General features: G+C 40.9%; 1 pseudogene; it reads right to left on the reverse strand.

The window, feature by feature from the left end:
* Positions 1 to 21874: 21874 nt before the first annotated feature.
* LOC114223651 (U4 spliceosomal RNA) lies at positions 21875 to 21993 on the reverse strand (annotated as a pseudogene).
* Between the last annotated feature and the right edge of the window lie 620 nt (positions 21994 to 22613).

Below are 22613 nucleotides of genomic sequence, written 5' to 3' on the forward strand. Positions count from 1 at the left end.
ATGTAGTGTGTGTGTGTGTGTGTGTGTGTGTGTGTGTGTGTGTGTGTGTAATGGAATATTACACAGCCAACAAAAAGAATGAAATCTTGCCATTTGCAATGATGTAGATGGAGCTAAAGTGTATTATGATAAGTGAAATAAGTCAGAGAAAGACACATATCATATGATCTCATTCATATGTGGAATTTAAGAAATGAAACAGATGAACATATGGGAAGGGGGGAAAAAGAGAGAGGGAAAAACCACAAGAGACTGTTAAGGATAGAGAACAAACTGAGAGTTTCTGGAGGGGAGATTGGCAGAGGATGGGCTAAATGGGTGATGGGCATTAAGAAGGGCACTTGTTATGATGAGCACTGGGTGTTTTTTGTAAGTGATGAATCACTAAATTCTACTCCTAAAACCAATATTACACTATATGTTAACTAACTAGAATTTAAATAAAAATTTGGAAAGGGAAAAAAAAGAATCTGAGTTTAGAGCATGGGTTCTCAGCCTTTGCTGCACACTGGAATCGCTTGGATATTTTTTAAGAATCCCCATGTCCAGGCCACACCCCGTGCCAATTAAATCAGAATCTTTGGGGGTAGGAGCCAGGCATTATTACATTTAAAGCTCCCCCGCTAATATGCAGCCAAGTTGCAAAGTCACTGGTTTAGAACGTCTGGCCCTTGCTCAGAACTACCCAGGCCCTCCCTTTCAGCTTTATCAAGTGTGTAGGGCAGGGGAGAGGGCACCACATGCCTGGTCATGCCACTCACCCATGCCAGCTCAACTTGCCGGCTGCCCACTCAGCTACAGAAGCTACCTAAAAGGGGGAGACTCTGGGTATAGGTAACACTCAGGTGAGGGTTAAGGTTGGTAGATACCAGAGCACTGAAAGTGGGAGAGCCAAGGCACAAGCAGAAGAGCCGTGAGTGTATATTCGGTGGCAATCTGTGATGTCTTTACTGGCCCTGCCCCAAAGGGGCATGTTGGATTTGCCACTTGGACATATTGCCAGCCGATATTCAACTGAAAAAGAAAAAGTCCTGGCGGGAGTGGGGGTGGGCAAAGGGCATGAAGGGAGCTTCTGAAGTGCTGGTCATATTCTGTTTCTTAAGTTGGATACTGGTTACACAGGTATGTTTAGTTTGTGAAATATGTCCACCTTTACATTTATGACATGTATATATTAGGTATATACGTTGTGCTTTAGTAAAAAGTTTAAAAGAAAGAGCGAGAGGGCGGAGTTGGAAGCCTACACGTTGGCGTGTGAGGCACCGCATTCCCCCAGCCCATGGGTTGTTTTCCTTTGGATGAAGGAGGTCAAACTCATTACTAAATTATTTAGTTTTCACTTGAAAGTTTTAGGGAAGAGGTGGGAAGAAGGCTGCTGAAGTCTTAGTACTGCTGCTAGACACAGGTGAAGGGACTTTGGTTGCTTTTCAGGGATCTCCGAACCATGGGAAGCCATTGGGGAACCACTGAAGCATTCTTCCTCTTCCAGGACTTGGGGTGAATGTGTTAAGAAGAAAAACTAAGAGAGGGAATTTGAGGAGTTAATATGGCAATTTGATCATTAGGCATTATGCCAAAACAGCACTTTGTAGGAACAACTGAAGAAGAATCAATAAACTCAAACAATGGCGACAGCTGAAGGCAAAGGAAGATGATTATGGGCTTTGAAGAAGCAATAGTTAAGAACCGGTGTCAAGATTGGGGAAATCAAGAAATGGGCAGAAGACATGAACAGACATTTCTGCAAAGAAGACATCCAAATGGCCAGCAGACACATGAAAAAGTGCTCAACATGACTCGGCATCAGGGAAATACAAATCAAAACCACAATGAGATACCACCTCACACCAGTCAGAAAGGCTAAAATTAACAAGTCAGGAAATGACAGATGTTGGCGAGGATGCAGAGAAAGAGGAACCCGTCTACGCTGTTGGTGGGAATGCAAGCTGGTGCAGCCACTCTAGAAAACAGTATGGAGGTTCCTAAAAAAGTTGAAATTAGAGCTACGGTACGACTCAGCAATTGCACTACTGGATTTACCCCAAAGATACAAATGTAGTGATCTGAAGGGGCACCTGCACCCCAATGTTTATAGCAGCAATGTCCACAATAGCCAAACTATGGAAAGAGCCTAGATGTCTATTGACAGATGAATGGATAAATGTGGTGTGTGTGTGTGTGTGTGTGTATGTGTGTGTGTGTGTGTGTGTGTGTGTATATATATATATATATATATATATATAATGGAATATTACACAGCCATCAAAAATGAAATCTCGCCATTTGCAATGACGTGGCTAGAACTAGAGGGTATTATGCTAAGTAAAATAAGTCAGTCAGAGAAAGACAATTATCATATGATCTCACTGACATGCAGAATTTAAGAAAGAAGGCAGAGGATCACAGGGGAAGAGAGGAAAAAAATGAAACAAGACAAAACCAGAGAGGGAGAGGGAGACAAAGCATAAGAGGCTCTTAATCTTAGGAAACAAACTGAGGGTTGCTGGAGGGGAGGGGGGAGGGGAGATGGGGTGGCTGGGTGATGGACATTGGGGAGGGTATGTGCTATGGTGAGCACTGGGTGTTGTGTAAGACTGATGAATCACAGACCTGTACCCCTGAAACAAATAATACATTATGTTAATTTAAAAAAAAAGATTGGGGAAGACATTTTAATAGTCTGTAGCACAAAAATATGGGTGGCCTATGAATTACCATTAAAGTACCTAATTTATGAAAAGAAAAAAAAAAGAAAGAGCAAGAGAGAGAGAGAGAGACCCTACTCTGATCATTGATAAAAGGCCATGGATGCTATCAAAAATAAAAAGCCCATCAGCCTATTTACAGCAGTTAGTTTGATAAGAGCTCTTTCTATATTAGAAACCATCCAAATAATAAACACTCAGTTGAATAAATTAAGGGTCAGCCATACAATGGGATACTATGTAGCTATTAAAATTTTATGTTGTAGGAGACTATGTCATGACATGGAAAAATGCTCACAATCCATTTTAAATTAAAAAAAAAAAAACATGAATGGGCCCAGACATTTCTCCAAAGAAGACATAGGGATGGCCAACAGACACATGATAAGATGCTCGACGTCACTTGTCATCAGGGAAATGCAAATCAAAACCACAGTGGGATTTCACCTCACACCAGTTAGAATAGCTAAAATCAAGAACACAAGAAACAACAAGTATTGGCGAGGAAGCGGAGAAAAAGGAACCCTCTTGCCCTGTTGATGGGAATGTAAACTGGTACAGCCATTATGAAAAACAGTATGGAGGTTCCTCAAAAATTAAAAATAGAATTACCATAGGATCCAGTAATTCCACTATAGGGTGTTTACCCAAAGAATATGAAAACACTAATTCAAAAAATATATGCACCCCTATGTTTATGGCAGCATTATTTACAATAGCCAAGATATGGAAGCAGCCCAAGTGTCCATCCACAGATGAACGGATAAAGAAGATGCGATATATAGATACACACGATGGAATATTACTCTTCCATAAAAAAGAATGAGATCTTGCCATATGCAACAACATGAATGGAGCTAGAGAGTATTATGCTAAGTGAAATAAGTCAGAGAAAGACAAATACCATATGATTTCACTCATATGTGGAATTGAAGAAACAAAGCAAATGAGCAAAGGGAAAAAAGAGAGAGACAAGAAACAGACTCTTAAGTATAGAGAACAAACTGATGGTTACCAGAGGGGAGGTGGGTGAGTGGATGGGGGAAATAGGTGAAGGGAATTAGAGTACACTTGTCATGATAAGCACTGAATAACGTACAGAAGTGTTGAATCACAATATTTTACACCTGAAACTAATACAACACTATATGTTAACCCTACTGGAATTAAAATAAAGAACTAATTTTATAAAGGTGGATGATATGGGTGCCTGGGTGGTTCAGTTGCTTAAGCGTCTGACTCTTGGCTCTGGCTTAGGTCATAATCTCATGGGTTGTGGGATCTAGCCCAGCTCCACACTCAGCAGGGAGTTGGCTTGAAGGTTCTCTCCCTCTGCCCCTCCCAAATTGTGTGCTCTCTCTCTCTCTCTTTCTCTCTCAAATAAATAAGTAAATAAATCTTTTTTTTAAAGGGTGGATGATAAAATGTTTTTATATATGTAATACATATTACTATTTTTCTATGCACACAATTTTTTAAGGTACATAAATACACCAGACTTATGTGAGCTAGAAAGTTAGACAGAAAGGGAGTGTGTAGATTGGACCTGGATTCAAGTTCCAACTCAGCTATTTATTAGGAATTCTTTGCCCTTGGCCAAGTTGCTGGAGTTTGTAAAAACAGGTTTATTGAGTTATAATGCACACTTTATACAGTTCACCTATTTAAAGTATACAAATCGCTGTTTTTTACTACCTTCGCAGAGCAACTATCACCACAATACAATTTTAGAACACTTGATCACTCCCAGGAGAAATGCTGTACCGATTAGCAGTGACCCTCCATCCCCCAGCTGGGACATTTCATATAAATAGAATCATAGGATATGTGTTTTTTGTGCGTCTGACTTCTTTTCCTTGCCATAATCTTTTCAAGGGTCATCCGCATTATAGCACTTATCAGAACGTCATTCCTTTTCATTGCCAAATGATACCCCATTGTAGTACGGATATATCATGTTTTATGTATCCATTTATCAGTTGGTGGACATTTGGGTTATTTCTACTTTTTGGATATTATAAAGAATGCTGCTCTGGGGCACCTGGGTGGCTCAGGTGTTAATCGGCTGCCTTCGGCTCAGGTCATGATCCCAGGGTCCTGGGATCGAGCCCCGCATCGGGCTCCCCGCTCCGCGGGAAGCCTGCTTCTCCCTCTCCCACTCCCCCTGCTTGTGTTCCCTCTCTCGCTGTCTCTCTCTCTCTCTCTCTGTCGAATAAATAAATAAAATCTTAAAAAAAACAATAAAGAATGCTGCTCTAAATGTTCACATAGAAGTTTCTGTGTGGATGCACATTTTCATTTCTCCTGGGTATACATCTAGAGTGGAACTGCTAGATGTGGTATAATACAAAAACATACTTGGTCTTTGCCCACACTTTCTGGTATAGAGCTCCTAAAACCTTGGAATTTTCTGAGTAATAGATGGGTGTTTTTGTTGTTATTCATGACAAGCCCCTTTCAATCACACCTGAGCTTATGCTAATGAGGTGACTTAAGGAGGTACCCCTAGATGGTCATAAGATAGGGTTGGTCATCAGAAAGGTTAAGTGATCAGAGTTAGAACTTTCAGTCCCACCCACTGACCTATGGGAAGGGGAGGTGGTACTGGAGCTCTATAAAAACTCGAAATATGATATTTGGAGAGTTTCCAGGTTGCTGAACACGTGAATTTGCTGGGAGGATGCTCCACACTCCCTCCCCTCTCCATACCTTGCCCTATGCATCCCTCCCACCTGGCTGTTCCTGAGATGTATGCTTTGTAAGAAAGCAGTAAACATAAATAAAATATTTCTCTCAGTTCTGTGAGCCATTCCGGCAAACTACTGAATCTGATGAGGGGGTCATGGGAACCTCTGCTTTATAGCCAGTCACTCAGAAGTATGACTTGCAACTGGCATCTGAAGTGGGGGCAGTCTTGTGGGACTAAACCCTTAAATACGTGGAATCTGACAGTAACTCCATATAGTTAGTGTCAGAATGGAATTGTTGGACATCCAACTGGTGTCCAGAGAATTGGTTGATGGGTGTCAGAGTACTCCCCAGATTGGGTCATATGGTGACTCTTCATTTAACTTTGGGAAAATAGACAAATTGTCTTCCAAAGCAGCTATACCATTCTACATTTCCCCCAGCAGAGTATTAAGGTTGCAATTTCTCTATATCCTTGCCAACACTTGCTATTCTCTGTTTTTATTATAGACATCTTAGTAGGAATGAAGTGATACCTCATGGTGGTTTTGATTTGTATTTCTCTAATAACTAATGATGCTGAGCATCTTTTCATATGCTTATCAGCCATTTGTATATCTTGTTTGGAGAAATGTCTATTCAGATCCTTTGCTCATTTTTAAAATGGATTATTTAACTTTTTATTATTGAGTTGTACAAGTTCCTTATATATTCTACATATAAGTCCCTTATCACATATTTGATTTGTAAATTTTTTCTCCAATTCCATGGTTGTCTTTTCACTTTCTTGATGGTATCCTTTGAAGCACATAAGTTTTGAATTTTGAGGAAATCCAATATATCTTTTTTCCTTTTGTCATCTGTGCTTTTGGTGTCATATTTAAGGAGGCTTTCAGGAACCACAAGTTTTAATCCTCATATTCTTGGTGCCAAGAACAGAACCTGGCATATAGCAGGTACACAATATTTGAGAATTGAGATGACATATCTTTCTTTAACTAAACTTGGGAATTTATTGAGCACTGGATCAATTATCTATTGCTGTATAACACATGACCTCAATTTAGTGGCTTAAAACCACACATTTCATTTTGCTCACGATTCAATGGGTTAGTTGAGCAGTCCTTCAGATCCAGGCTGGCACATGTGTCTTTGTTCAGCTTATAGGATGGCAGGTGGTTGGATGATCTAGAAAGGCCTTGTCACGTGTCTGGTAGTTGGTAGCCTGTCAGCTGGGATGCTTGGTTCTCCTCCATGTAGCCTTTTACGCACAAGCAGGCTAGCTTATGGTCATGTTAGGGTTCTAATTCCAAGTTTTAATACCCAAGCATTTTTTAAATTTCTGCTTATATCACATTTGCTCATGTCCTATTGACCAAAGAAACTCACACAGCCAAGCCAAGATTTAAGAGATGGAGATATTCCAGCTCTTCTGAGAAAGGAAGAATTTGTGGCCATTTCTGCGACCTACCACAAGCACCTTCTATTTTCCTAGCACTGTTAGGCTCTTATGGAGGATGGAAACGGAGGCCCTCTCTTCCTTCCAAGGAGCTTACAATGTCAGGGCATTTGATCATTCAACAGATACGTATGGACTATCTATTATGTGGTGTCAGACAGAGTTGTGGGCTCTTGAGATACCTCAATAAGCAGAACAAACTGCAATCCTTTCCTCTGAGGAATTTATATTCTAGTAGAAATTACAATAGGAAAAAATGCAAATAGAGTCCCAACAAATTGTTCTGGTGGAGGTGAACATTTCTTTGATTGCACCTATATACAATCAACATTAAATCCAAGATTTAGTCCTGGGAGCAGGAGGAATGTAGAAGCACCCTTAAGAACACTCAACAAAAGAAGACCAAACAAAACCCAAAACTAGCAGAAGGAAGGAAATAATAAAGATGAGAGCAGAAATAAATGATATAGAAACTAAAAACAAAACAAAACAAAAACAAAACAGATCAATGAAACCAGGACCTGGTTCTTTGAAAAGATCAACAAAATTGATCAACCTCTAGCCACACTCATCAAAAAGGGGGGGGGGGGTCTCAAATAAACAAAATCAGAAATGAAAGAGGAGAAATAACAACTGACATCACAGAAATACAAAGAATTGTAAGGAAATATTATGAAAAATTACATGCCAACAAATTGGACAACCTAGAAGAAATAAATTCCTAGAAACATATAACCTATCAAAATTGAAGCATGAAGAAATAGAAAATTTGTTTTTTGTTTTGTTTTTTTTTTAGAGATTTTATTTATTTGACAGAGAGAGAACACAACAAGCAGGAGCGGCAGGCAGAGGGAGAAGGAGAAGCAGGCTCCCCGCCGAGCAGGGAGCCCCATGCGGGACTCGATCCCAGGACTCTGGGATCATGACCTGAGCTGAAGGCAGACACTTAACCAACTGAGCCACCCAGGTGCCCAGAGACAGAAAATTTGAATACACCAATTACTAGCAATGAAATTGAATCAGTAATCAAAAAATTCCCAACAAACAAAAGTCCAGGACCAGATACCTTCAGAGATGAATTCTAGCAAACATTTTTGTTAAGATTTTATTTATTTATTTGACAGAGACAGACACAGTGAGAGAGGGAACACAAGCAGAAGGAGTGGGAGAGGGAGAAGCAGGCTTCCCGCAGAGCAGGGAGCCCGATACGGGGCTCAATCCCAGGACTCTGGGATCATGACCTGAGCTGAAGGCAAACGCTTAACAACTGAGCCACCCAGGGCCCCTCTAGCAAACATTTAAAGAAGAGTTAATACCTGTTCTCAAACTTTTTCAAAAACAGAAGAGGAAGGAAAACGTCCAAATTCATTCTATGAGGCCAACTTACCCTGATACCAAAACCAGATAAAGACATCACAAAATTAGAGAACTAGAGGCTGATATCTCTGATGAACATAGATGCAAAAATCCTCAACAAAATGTCAGCAAACTGAATCCAACAATACATTTAAAAAGTCACCACAATCAGGTTTATTCCTAGGATGCAAGGGTGGTTCAATATTCACAAATCAATCAATGTGATACATCACACCAACAAGAGAAAGGATAAAAACCGTATGATCCTTTCAATAGATACAGGAAAAGTATTTCACAAACTACAGCCTGCATTCATGATAAAAACCCTCAACAAAGTAGGTTTAGAGGGAAGAGACCTCAACATAATAAAGGTCTTATATGAAAATCCCACAGTTAACAACACACTCAATGGGGAATAACTGAGAGCTTTTCCTCTAAGGTCAGGAACAAGACAAGGATGTCCACTCTCTCCACTTCTATCCAAAATAGTACTGGAAGTCCTAACCACAGCAATCAGACTACCAAAAGAAATAAAAAGCATCCATATTGGTAAGGAAGAAGTAAAACTTTCACTTATTTGCAGATGACATGACACTACATATAGAAAACCACAAAGACTCCCCCAAAAAACTACTAGAACTGATAAATGAATTCAGTAAAGCTGCAGGATACAAAATCAATGTACACAAATCAGTTGTATTTCTATACACTAATAATAAAGCAGCAGAAAGAGAAATTAATAAAACAACCCCATTTACAACTGCACCAAATATAACAAAACACACAGGCATAAACTTAACCAAAGAGGTGAAAGACCTGTACTCTGAAAACTATAAAACACTGTTGAAAGAAACTGAAGATGACATAAAGAAAAACCATCATCATGGATTGATTGGAAGAACAAATATTGTTAAAATGGCTATACTACCCAAAGCAATTTTCACATTTAATGCAATCCCTATCAAAATACCAACAGCATTTTTCACAGAATTAGAACAAACAATCTTACAATTTGTATGGAACCACAAAAGACCCTGAATAGCCAAAGCAATCTTGAAAAAGAAAACCCAAACTGGAGGTATCAAAATTCCAGACTTCAAGTTATATTACAAAGCTGTAGTGATCCAAACAGTACGGTACTGGCACAAAAACAGACACACAGATCAATGGAACAGAATGGAAAGTCCAGAAATAAGCTCACAATTATATGGTCAATTAATCTTCAACAAAGGGAGGCAATAATATCCAGTGGGAAAAAGACAGTCTCTTCAACAAATGGTGTTTGGGAAAACCGGCGAGTTACGTGCAAATAATGAAATTGGACTACTTTCTTACACTATACACAAAAATAAACTCAAAATGAATTAAGGATCTAAATGTGAGACCTGAAGCCATAAAAATCCTAGAAGAGAGCACAGGCAGTAATTTCTCTGACACTGGCTGTGGCAACATCTTTCTAGATATGTTTCCTGAGGCAAGAGAAACAAAAGCAAAAAATATACTATTGGGACTACATCAAAATAAAAAGCTTCTGCACAGTAAAGGAAACAACCAACAAAACTAAACAACAACCTACTGAATGGGAGAAGATATTTGCAAATAACATATCTGATAAAGGGTTAGTATCCGAACTATATAAAGAACTTACACAACTCAACACAAAAAAAAACTTTAAATAATCCAATTTAAAAATGGGCAGAAGATATGAACAGATATTTCTTCAAAGAAGACACACAGATGGCCAACAGACACATGAAAAGATGCTCAACATCATCCATCATCAGGGAAATGCAAATGAAAACCACAATGAGATATCACCTCACACCCTTCAGAATGGCTAAAATCATCAACACGAGAAACAGTAAGTGTTGGTGAGGATGTGGAGAAAAAAGAACCCTCGTGCAAAGAAATACAGAAACACTAATTCAAAGGGATACAGGCACCCCTATGTTTATTGCAGCATTATTCACAATAGCCAAATTATGGAAGCAGCCCAAGTGTCCATCAATAGATGAATGGATAAAGAAGACGTGGTGTGTATATATACTAGAATATCACTCAGCTGTAAAAAAGAATGAAATCTTGCCATTTGCAGCAATATGGGTGGAGCTAGAGAGCATAATGCTAAGCAAAATAAGCCAATCAGGGAAAGACAAAACCATATGATTTCACTCATGTGTGGAATTTAAGAAATGAAACAATGAACAAAGGAAAAAAGAGAGGCAAACCAAAAAACAGACTCTAAACTCTAGAGAACAATCAGATGGTTACCAGAGTAAAGGTGGGTGGGGGGATGGGTGAAATAGGTGAAGGGGATTAAGAGTACACGTGTCATGATGAGCACTGAGCAATGCACAGAGTTGGTGAATCACTATATTGCACACCTGAAACTACTGTAACACTGTATGTTAAGTATACTGAAATTTTTTTTAAAAGACTAAAATAATTGTAAGTATTCACATATTCTGATTTTCCTATGGAAACCCTAGACCCTCTTTACAATAAATGTTCTTACCATTTGAAAAAATAATACTAATAATTAAAACAAGAAATAAATAAGAACACACAACAGAAGGACAGAAGATTGTAAGGTATCCTAGGGAAGAGAAGCAGACTCCTATAGAAAATGGAAATTTGTTTTTATATTCTATAAGTGGGTTTGTGTCAGTCAGGGTTCAACCAGGAACATATAACCAACCAGAGATATATATTAAGAGATTTAATGCAAGGAAACACCTTGTGCACTTGTCGGGGCTGGCAAGGCAATTCTGAAACCCTTGGGGCAGGCTGACAGGAAGAGCAGGCTGGAACTCAGGCAGGAGCCAAAGCGGCAGTCTGCAGGCAGAATTCCTTCTTCTGGGCGACCTCAGCTCTGCTCTTAAGGCCCTTCACCTGAATGAATCAGGGTCACCCAGATTATTTAAAATAATCTCCCTTAAAGTCAAGTGATTATGGAGTTTAACCACATCTACAAAATACCTTCACAGCAGCACCTAGATTAGTGTTCAGTTGAATAACTGGGGACTAACTAGATTCTTAAGGCCAGGCTGACACATAAAAATGATCATCACAGGGTTAGATTGCACAATGCTGGGAACATACTAAAAACCGCTGTACACGTTAAATGGGTAAATTATGTGGCATGTGAAATATGTCTTCATAAAGCTGTAAAAAAAAGGGGGGGTTAATTCTGTGCTTTGGGAGATCAAATTTAAAAAATAAATGTGGGCTTCTTTTAAAGAAAAGTCATTATGAATGTCTTTGGCTCAGCGTGGAAAGGCAGAACAAAAGCTGTAATCCATGAGAAATGTGGGTTAACTCACCCTAAGCCTGGCACCATTCTGCCCTCTCAGGGAGAAGTCCAAGTAATTCCTCCATGGCTTCCTTATTGCCTCTGTGCCATACATAGACTCATTCATGTTTGTACTCCCCAGCCAGTCACCAGAGGAGACAGCCACTGGCAGAGCCAAAAAGCAAGGTCTGTGCTAAGAGCCCAGGAGGATCCTCAGGCCTGTGGGCTGCTTTGGGGATGTAGGACCTGGCACCACCTAATAAAAACCATGTTACCTCTAATAAACTCTCCATCTCCTCTGTGGCTTATTAGAGGCTCAGGTGGCTCTGGCCTGTGGGCAGCTTTTAGAGCTCAGCTACAGGGACAAATAAGTATGTGGAAAGTTACCAAAAAAAATGTGCAGTGAAGTCTAGACGTGTTCCAGGGATTAGGAGCAGAGTGAGATCATTCTGGGCTGGAAGAGCTGGGCAGAAGCCCACGGGAAAGATGAACAAAACGTGGATGCACACGGGGCAAGAGAGAGGTCACACACCACGACTGGGAAAAAATGAAGGGCTAGAGGATGGAAGCGGCCAGGCTGACTGGAGCAGAGTGTTCGGGAGAGGTTGGGCAGGTATGGGAAGATGGGTTCAGGGCAAGGAGGCTCTTGAAGGATAGGGGGAGACATGGGGACTGGATGCAAGCATACCAATGGCCTCCAAAGGAGGGGTACACACTACAAGGGGTGGTCAAGATGATCCACTGTGGTGGGGGAAGTAGAGATAACTTCTACTGCATTTCTTTTTGATTCAAAGAATAAGAAAATAAACTCAACTAGGGGATAAGATATGGATTGGTGCTGCCACCCTCCCCCCTGTCTGTGGGTCAGACAGTCACAAGACCAGAACAATGCTCAAGTTATTTTGAAGACAGAGTGGGAGTTTCTCATTTGAAGGGATGATAAGATGATAAGCCTTGTCATTTGCTTTCAACATTTTGCAACATCTCAAAGTTTTTTCCTGGCTGGTTAAAATGTGTCTACAGATTCTAGGCTCCAGTTAGAATGAAACCGACCCTCACACAATAAACAGGTAATTTTGAGGAGTCCCACCAAGGAAACCCTGGTTGGAAATAATATTAATAAAGCAAGAAGAATCAAACAACCAGAAGACATTAGATTTCTCCTTCTGACAATGTAACGAATGTTGCATTTCCCCTCCTTCTAGAACCTTCTTTGTCCACCATATTTGACATAAAAACAATACCACCTATTCATATCTGAAAAGAGATTGCTCAGTGGTGCCTGGGTGGATCAGATGGTTAAGCATCTGCCTTCCGCTTAGGTCATGATCCTGGGGTTCTGGGATGGAGCCCCACATCGGGCTCCCTGCTTAGCAAGGAATCTGCTTCTCCCTCTCCCTCTGCCCCTCCCCCTGCTCATGCTCTCTCTCTTTCTCTCTCAAATGAATAAATTAAATCTTTTTAGAAAGAAGTGGTTTTTCAAAGAAGTCAAAATTATCCAGGTACCTACTGGAAATATGGATCTAAACCTTACCCAAGGCTGTGACTTAATATACTGGTTAATGATAGTCTGTCATATATAAACAAGTATGGACATAATAGGGGTGTGTACTAATGAAAGTACACAAGCAAAAAATTTGGAGTTCATTGCTGTAAGCAAGGTGAAAGGCTTTTCTCAGAGAATATTGTTTAGGATATGGACTGTTCTAGGTTGAGTTCCCCCAGAAGCAGAAGTGGAGTGGCAGAAGCTACTTGAATGACAAGTAGCTCGACCCATGGACCCAGGAAGTACTGGGAGGGCAGTGGGGACGTGAGACAGGGAAGAACACCGATACAGGCTATGTTAGTGAGCAGGTTATCACTGTGGGCAAATGGACACTGGTGGAAAACCTGTTTATTGCTGTCCCACCCTAGGGGAAAGGAAGATGGAGTAGTTCTACACCAGTTTCTGCCACCCTTGGTTGAAAACCACTCCTGCGGCATTTAATCCCCACCCAGGTAAGCCTTGGGCTCATAGTCACAGGAGCTTAGGGGAGGAAGTCACTGGCATACATGGAAATGGTGAGGTCCAAGAGATGAGGGTGGGGTACCCACAACGTCTGCTAGGTAGGCTTGTTTATAAACAGCATTTACTCTCTGTCTCATTCTTTGTTTTTAAACTTTTAACGTGTCAAAGGAGCCTGTGAGTGCGGGTCCTGAAGGCTTTGGAAAAGAGTATGCTACCATGGGAGAGAGACGGTGTGGGCAGTATCTTCTATACACCTCAAGGGCATCGCATGGTACTCTTAGCCCATCATAAAGGGGCCTGGGGAGCTGTTGGGCTACACAGAGGAAGGTGTGACATTTGGAAAATGCCACCTACAAGTCAAACATGTAACTGGACTGCAACAAGTCTAACTGCAACAGGAGATCCTGAAAGGAAGGGTTGGGATGGTGGTTCTCAGGGAGGTTCCAGAAGGTTCAGAAAGTTCAAATCAGCTAGGAATGAAGAAGCTAAGACACTCATTGTAGCCCTAGTTCAGAAGTCATGATGAATTAATGTCAGGTCCATCCTAGAGATCAGGCCATTTATGAGTCGCTGTGGGTCAGCCCAGAGAGGTGTGGGCAGCAAAGGAGACATTTTGAGGGTCTCCAGCACCAGAAAAGAGGGTGGACTTTGCCCACCACTTGTCTACACTAAGACCATCCTGTCTACCAAACAGATCCTTCTACATGCTATGCTTGAAACATGTGTGCTTAGAGGGATAAGCAAGCCCTATTCTATTTGGTCAACCACTTTGGTGCAAGTAGAACTTCAGGCCCAGTCTAGAAGGGAGAGACTGCCTTTTGAGAATGGAGTGCTAAGAAGAAGTTCCAGAGCAGCATGGAAAGGCAGTTAAGAGCCAGTGAGACTGAGAACCTCATCGCTATTCCCAGCTGCCCAAGGCAGGCCCATCCTATGGACAGGAGGAATAGGCAGCTCAATACAGAGTAGACACCAGGGGCCCCTACTGGCATGTCCTCCCTGACAACAGGCTTTATTAGGGGCAGAGAAGACACAGCCGAAGGCTATTCCTCCCACCACTGAGAGGGTAGAAACAGAAAGAGAGGCAGAAAGGGGATTTAGAAGGGTGCCAAAGACATGTGACCATTTCATGATTTCTTCATGCTGTTCCATTCTTAGAATGACTTACAGGTTATGCCACAGAGGACCCCTGTTAAAATACTACTCTCATTAGTATATTAACACAGGTGAAGAGGGGTTGTCAGCTAATTAATACCTTGGGACCTGAAGGAAGAGCTACACGATACTTCAAGAGGGACAATGTCAATGGGAAGGAGGAAGGGGTACCATAGAAGGCAAAATGATGGGAATTAATGATAGTTTCTGTGTGACAGGATGCCAGACCTATTTACACTGAACTTCACTGCAAACCTAATAGAAAATTATGTTATCTCCAATTAAGAGATGAGGAAACTGAGTCACAGAGAGGTTAGGTGACTGGTTCTGTTAATTCACTGGGTCCCTTGAAAAGCAGATGCCAAGATGGAATTGGATGTGCAAGAGATGCATGGGGGGGGGGGACGGCACCTGGGAAAGGCTCATGGGGAAGGAGCAGGAGAATGCAGGGAGAGCCTTCAGATGGTGATGATAGTCTGGCCCTCCTAGAGGAAATACAGAAGGGAGCAGAAGTTCAAAGGAAGAGTGTTGGGCTGTGGCACGGCTCTGGGGAAGTCTCAGCCAGGTCAATGAGGAGTCCTCAAGCCAAGGTGGCCCAGTGGAAGAGTCCCGCACATCTCAGGAATGACCTGCACCGGTACACTGACTGTGCTTAGTCATTAGCAGGGAAGCACAGCCTGGGTGCTATGCAGCAGGGGATCTAGAAGGGGCAGGAGCTGGGACCTCAGTCAACTAGGCTCACAAAGCAAGAGGCCCAAGTGGAACACTTTTGTGGCTACCATGATAGCCTAAAACCATACAGCCAGTAAACAGTGGGGCTAGGATTTGCACTGGGACCTTTCTGACACCACAGCACACTGCTCTGCCACTGTACTGAATGCATATGGTCTTGGGTCTGAACTAAGTGGCATCAGAGGACTGAAGACGGGGTGTCTGGGTGGCTCAGCTGGTTGAACGTCCAACTCTTGATCTCAACTCAGTCTTGACCTCGGGCTCATGAGTTCAAACTTCATGTTGGGCTCCACACTGGGCATGGAGCCTACTTTTAAAAAAAAAGAAGAAGGACTGAGGACAAATGTCACAGACATCCCAATTCTGCTAAAGGCTCCTCCTATGCCAAGGAGTGCAGTGGTGATAAAAGAGCCACGGGACAGGGCGCCTGCGTGGCACAGTCAAACATCTGACTCTTGGTTTCGGCTCATGGTCGTGAGATCAAGCCCCGCATTGGGCTCTGCACTCATCATAGAGTCTACTTGAGATTCTCTCTCCCTCTCCCTCTGCCCCTCCCGCTCCTGCTCTCTCTTTTTTTTTTTTTTTAAAGATTTTATTTATTTATTTGACAGAGAGAGAGACAGCAAGAGAGGGAACACAAGCAGGGGGAGTGGGAGAGGGAGAAGCAGGCCTCCCGCGAAGCAGGGAGCCCGACATGGGGCTCAATCCCAGGACCCTAGGATCACGACCCGAGCTGAAGGCAGACACCTAACGACTGAGCCACCCAGGCGCCCCATGACATGCGTTTTTATGAAGACATCGGAAAGATGAAAGAAGATCTTAAATCCTATTAAAGTTTTTTTTTTATTCTTTCCCATTCTTCTCCCATTCCCCCACAAGAACATACAAATTTACAAATATTTATCAAGCCCTTACTCTGTGCCACACTCTGCATCAGGGGTTGGCTAGACCTACGGGGAATTTACGGTACGGTGGGAGAGGCAGACATTAACAAGTAATGATGAAAAATGATAGATAAGGTTATGAGGGTAAGTTCAAAGTGCCTTGACACAGAAAGCAGGAAAGACCTAATGGAGATCAGGGTATGCATGGGAAACATGAAAATGTCCAAAGCAATGAATGCCGCAGGGAAGAATGGCATTGGTGTTAGCAGAGCAAGGGCCTAGGCCAAGGTGGGTGTTGTTGGCTCCCTCGAGCACGCCAAGAGCTGGAAGCCAGGCCCCTGTACTTAACTTCCCTTCCACGGTCCCTATGTGTATCTTCCAGCGGGCTTAGCATATCATTTTGAGGAGAGAGTGTAACTTGACGGCAATGTTTATAGTGTTTGAATTCTTAATCCCTTGCAGTAGATTTGAAAACACACAAATAAAATAAACACACCACATGGTTTTTAAGCTTATTTTTTCCCCTGAGAATCAAGTAGATTTAAGCTTCCTATCAGCTGGTTGCTCCAGCTATCTCAGTGTAATGATTAAAACCCACATATTTTATGTTGCCAGTTGGTAAGATGGCAGGGGGTGCTCTCCGATTATATTGTTTAAAGTCTGTAAAGCTCCCCGATCTCCTGGTTACAAAAATGTTTGCCTTTTGGTTGACCAACTGATTTTAGGCTCACTTGTTATACTGCTTATTCAGGTTGGAAATCATTAAACAAAATGATAGCTCGCGGTTTAAGAGACCGCCATCTAAAAAAATAATGCCACTTGCTATTGAATGCTCATCAGTTTCTCACTCCTATTAAAAATAATTCTTTTCCCATATGGAAGCCCCAAGATCAAGCTTTTATTAAACAGGCTCAAAGCCCTTACCAATCATCACCTCGTTAATCCTCACACTCTTCCCTGTTAGAAAGGGCCAAGTGTCATTACATCATGCTGGGCCAACACCAGAAAGAGTGTAGTTTGGTGGGCAATTATAGGTCTTACAGAAACAAAAAGGGTATTCAATTCCCACTGAGGTAGCAAGGTTGAATCAGAGAACAATAGTTTTAAAGCTGGAATTTCCCCTAAAGATGGAGAGGCAGGGGTTAAGAGCAGGTGCCCTGCAGTGAGCCAGTTCTCTACTCAAATGGGAGCTCTGATTTTTTTACCCCCTTGGGCAAGGTTCTGAACCCCTTTAGGCCCAGATTCCTCATCCATAAAATGAACTGAATGAAAGTATCCACTTCACAGGGTGGTTATGAGAATTAAATGAGATAGCATACATGTGGCGATTAGTGGAACACTTAATAATAATAATAATGATGTTAGCATCATTAAAATAAGCTAATAATAGCTTACTGTTAGGCTCATGCCTGATTCTCCAAGGGTTTTACAGATAGGGATACTGAAGCCAGAGAGATTGCATGGTTTGCCCAAGGTCCCAGAGTTACTTAGGGACAGGTTAGGGACAGGTAGGGGAGAGAATCTAAGCCTCATCTTTCCAAGGACAAAAGAGCGAAAGGAATCCAGTGATGGTATCTGGGCCCACCAACAACGTCTTTAATTCAACTCTTGCCAGACTGGAGGAGACCCATCCCTTCCCACTCTCACCCTCTATACTGGCCCGAGAGTCAAAACCTTGTGCAAGCCATGTCATTCCTCCTCTTGAAAATGAGCGGTTGACCTGACTCAGACTCAATCAGCAAGGAAATTTCATAGTCCGTTATATATTAAAGACTGTTGTAAGGCTTTCAAAATTTTAGCTGGGTGCCATGGACTCAGAGCTGAATGGTGTATCTAAGGTCATAGATACATTGGCAGGGAGGTTCCTGTGGGACAGGTGCATGAAGCAATTGAGCTTTGCCTGTCTCTCCACGTGTGCAGCCTCCAAGCCTAACTCTCTGACCTCCAAGACTCTGAAAGCTATTTAATATTTTGAATAAACCCCTTAAGCTAGAGAGAGTGGATTCTGAGGCTGACAACTAAAAACTTTGATGGAGTCAGAATAGGATATGTTTAAAATTAACCCAATGATGTTGCCACAATTCCCAAACGGTTCAGAATCAATGTCTCAGAATATATTTTTCAAAGTTAAAAGGAACTCTTTCAAACTTTAGCAAAGTAAGAATGTTTTCAGGAGTGCCTGGGTGGCTCAGTCAATTAAGCATCTGACTCTTGATCTTGGCTCGATCTCAGGGTGGAGAGTTCAAAGAATGTTTTTGTTTCTTCCACGTGTGCATTTACCTCTGAGAATGCCAACAATCTCTACCCTGAAGAATGTTTGCAGGCAAGGAATCTGGTGAAAGAGAGATTCCTACTTTGCAATGAGATTTTGAAAGTACATTTCTGGCTGTTTCTTCCACAGCACGTCTGAGAGCATCATCAGAAGATGCTGGGCACTGACCTATAAGAAGAACCTCAAAGTCAGACCTTTTCCTTCAGTAGCCCCATCAATTCTTACTGTGAATTTTGTAATCGTGAGGCTGAAACACCAGCCTCACATACAATACACTCACTGTAATCAGAAATCTCCAGAAACCCAACACAGTGTTTTATAATCTGCACTGGCATGATGAAAACTAATTGGGGTTATCAGAAATCTCCCTAGAAGGGTAAAGGAATAGAAATGTCATTGAAAACAAAAATGTCACATGCATGAATATTTTATCAGACGTAAGTAAAAAAGTCTGCCCACTTCCTTCCATTATATTACAGACAATGGTAAGTATTATACAATTAGAGATGGTGCCATGAATTTCAGGTTTATTGAAATCTGGACAAAGTCCCTCTCTAGTGAAGTTTCAACTTACACAAGAACTATTTAGAAACTCATAATTTCAGTCATACGTTAATATTTTATCTTACAATGAGGCTGTTTTTTAACATTATCATAATATAATTTATTAGTATTGTTATTTAAAAATGTTAACATTAACTTTTTTATATAAAAGATTACATTTCTTTAAACAAATTTTCCATAAAGTCAAAGTTTTGGCTTATAAGTGAGTTTCTTAAGCTTTATTGATTTTACAGCTTTTTTAATGGGAAATATCGTATTTCATTTCTAACCCCAAAATAAAATTTAGAAGTTTGAATGGTTAACTGAAGGTCACACCTTTTGTGATAAAGTCAAGATTGGTGTTTTGGTTATATTAAAAAATATATATTATAGATATAAATATATGTTACAAGTACATTTAGAAAATTATATATATGTCAAAGAACATATGTATTCTTTGAACACTTTACCTGCTTCAAACAATGTAGAAAGATTGTTACAAGGAAACAATTCTATTTATCTTGTGTGTGTGTATTTTATTATCTAATCAAAAAACTAAAAATCCTCTGAATGCAAGTTAGCTGTTCTTTTTCTGTATTTTCCCTGTGGTTTCTCATTTTCCTGTTTCTTCATAATTGGTATTTATTAACAAATGAGGCTGTTTTTTTAAAAAAAAAACTGTACTTCAGGTGGCGCAGTCAGTTAAACATCTGACTCCTGGTTTCAGCTCAGGTCAGGATCTCAGGGTCATGAGATCGGGCCTCGCATCAGGCTCCATACTCAGTATGGAGTCTGCTTGAGATTCTCTCTCTCTCCCTGCCTCTCCCACTTGTGCTCTCTCTCTCTCTCTCTCTCTCTCAAATAAATAAATAAATCTTTTTTTTTTAAAAAAAATCGGTACTTCAAAACCCTAAAGATTCGACATACAAAAAAACCTGTTAAAACTAATAGTCACCGAAGTTGCAGCAGGATACAAAATGAACATGCAAAAAACTGCTGTGTTTCTATACGCTAACAGTTTGAAAAGGAAAGTAAGAAAACAATTCCATTTAAAACAATACCAAAAAGCATAAAATACTTAGGAATAAACCCAGCCAGAGACATGAAAGACCTGTACACTGAAAACTACAAAACATTGCTGAAAGAAGTGAAAGAAGACACAAATAAATATAAAGACATTCTGTGTTCATGGATAGGAAGAATTAATATTGTTAAGATGTCAATATTTCCTGAAGTAATTTACAGATTCAATGCAATTCCTACCAAAATCCCAACAGCATTTTTTGCAGGAATGGAAAAAAAAAATGCTGTAATTCATATGGAAGCCCAAGGAAACTTAAACAGCCAAAACAATTTTCAAAAAGGACAAATCTTGAAAAAAGTGTGACAGACTCACATTTCCTGATTTCAAAACATATTACAAAACCACAGTAATAAAAACAGTGAGGTCTGGCATAAAGACAGATATATTACGGGAATAGAGAGCCCAGAAATAAACCCTAACTTCTATGGTCAAATGATCTTTGACAAGAGTGCCAAGATCACTCAATGGAGAAAGGACAGACTCTTCAAGAAACAGTGTTAGGAAAACTGGATACCCACGTGCAAAAGAATGAAGTTACACCTTTATACTATATAAAAAATAAACTCAAAATGGATTAAAGACTTAAAGGTAAAACCCAAAACTCTAAGACTTTTAGAAGAAAACACAGGGGAAAAGCTTCCTGACATAGCATTTGGCAATAATTTCTTGAACATGACATACATACACAAAGAAAAACAGGCAACAAAAGCAAAAAAAATAGACAAATGGGACTACATCAAACTTAAAAGCCTTTCTGAATCAAAGGACACAATCGACAGAGTGAAAAGGCAACCTAACGAATGGGAGAACATGTTTACAAATCATCTATCTGATAAGGAGTTAATATCCAGAATATATAAAAAACTCCTGTTTCTCAGCAACAAAAAAAAATTAGATAACCTGATTTAAAAATGGGCAATGGACTTAAATAGACGCTTTTCCAAAAGTGATACAAAAATGGCCAACAAGCATATTAAAAGATGTTCAACATCACGAGCTATCAGAGAAATACAAACTGAAACTACAATGAGATACCACCTCACACCCACTAGGATGACCACTATTTTTAAAAAAAACAGAAAATAACAAGTGTTGGTGAGGATGCGGAGAAACTGAAACCCTTGTACACTGTCGGTAGCATTGTTAAATGATTTAACTCCTGTGGAGAACAATAGAGATTCCTCAAAAAGTTTAAAATAATACTACAATATTATCTAGCCATCCCATTTCTGGGTATATATCTAAAAGGATTGAAATTAGAAATCCCCTCAGTATTGTCTGGAATGTAATACTTAAGCCCTTACCTGCCCAGACTCATAGAAGTCCATCTATGCCTGCCCTCCTCTCATCCCCTCACATGATAAGAATCCCTTGGGATTTTTGGAGTGCCTGGGCGGCTCAGTCAGTTAAGCGTCTGCCTTCAGCTCATGATCTCAAGGTCCTGGGATTGGGGCTTCTCCCTCTCTCTCTGCCGCTCCCCTCCACTTGTGCTTTCTCTTGCTCTCTCTCTCAAATAAATAAATAAAATCTTTTTTAAAAAATCCCTTGGCGGGGTGCCTGGGTGGCTCAGTCGTTAAGCATCTACCTTCAGCTCAGGTCATGATCCCAGGGTCCTGGGATCGAGCCCCGCATTGGGCTCCCTGCTCCTCAGGAAGCCTGCTTCTCCCTCTCCCACTCGCCCTGCTTGTGTTCTCTCTCTCGCAGTGTCTCGCTGTCAAATAAATAAATAAATAAATAAATAAATAAAATCGTTTCAATTAGCAATAATCGCGCCTCGGAAAACCCTCACTGGCTACGATACTGCCACTGCACAAAGCTATAAATAAATAAAATCTTTAAAAAAATCCCTTGGGATTTTCAGTGTTCACCCTGGAAATTCCTGCCTCTCTTTGTGGGAGTCAGAACCCTCTTGACATTGGTGAACACTGCAATCACCCCCAGTTTGCCACTAGACCACCAAGCCAGGAGAACAGTGCAGTCAATGGGACCACTGTGTCTTGTGGGTGGAGTCACATAACTCTGCTGTGGGCAGGAAGGAAAATGTAGAGGCTGAGAACCAGGATAGGGATGGAATGACCCTTGGGTGGCCTCCAGGTGCAGAAGAACCAGTTCTGAGATCTTCACAGGGCAGGTCAAGGACAGCTTGACACTGGCTTATACCTTAGACCTTCATGGAAGACAAGAGACATTTTCCTGGAAAACAGCTTACCGTCTAATGCACCTCCACAGGTTTTGAAGTTACAATATGGATTTGAAAATGTGTCCAACATATGTTGTGACATGGTGATATGTGACATGATGGTGATGTTGTCTTCCAACTAAAAACATTTATCAAGCGCTTTCCATGTGCTGGGCAACATTTTAGGTGTTAACAACTTTGACTATTTAAACCACAAAACATCCTGTGAGATATGTAGAATTATCTCTACTTCATTAAT

The sequence above is a fragment of the Eumetopias jubatus genome, unplaced genomic scaffold, assembly GCF_037043125.1.
Source record: "Eumetopias jubatus isolate StellerSeaLion01/CBP00866 unplaced genomic scaffold, mEumJub1_p1.0 scaffold_11, whole genome shotgun sequence".
In the NCBI taxonomy this organism is placed as follows: Eukaryota; Metazoa; Chordata; class Mammalia; order Carnivora; family Otariidae; genus Eumetopias; species Eumetopias jubatus.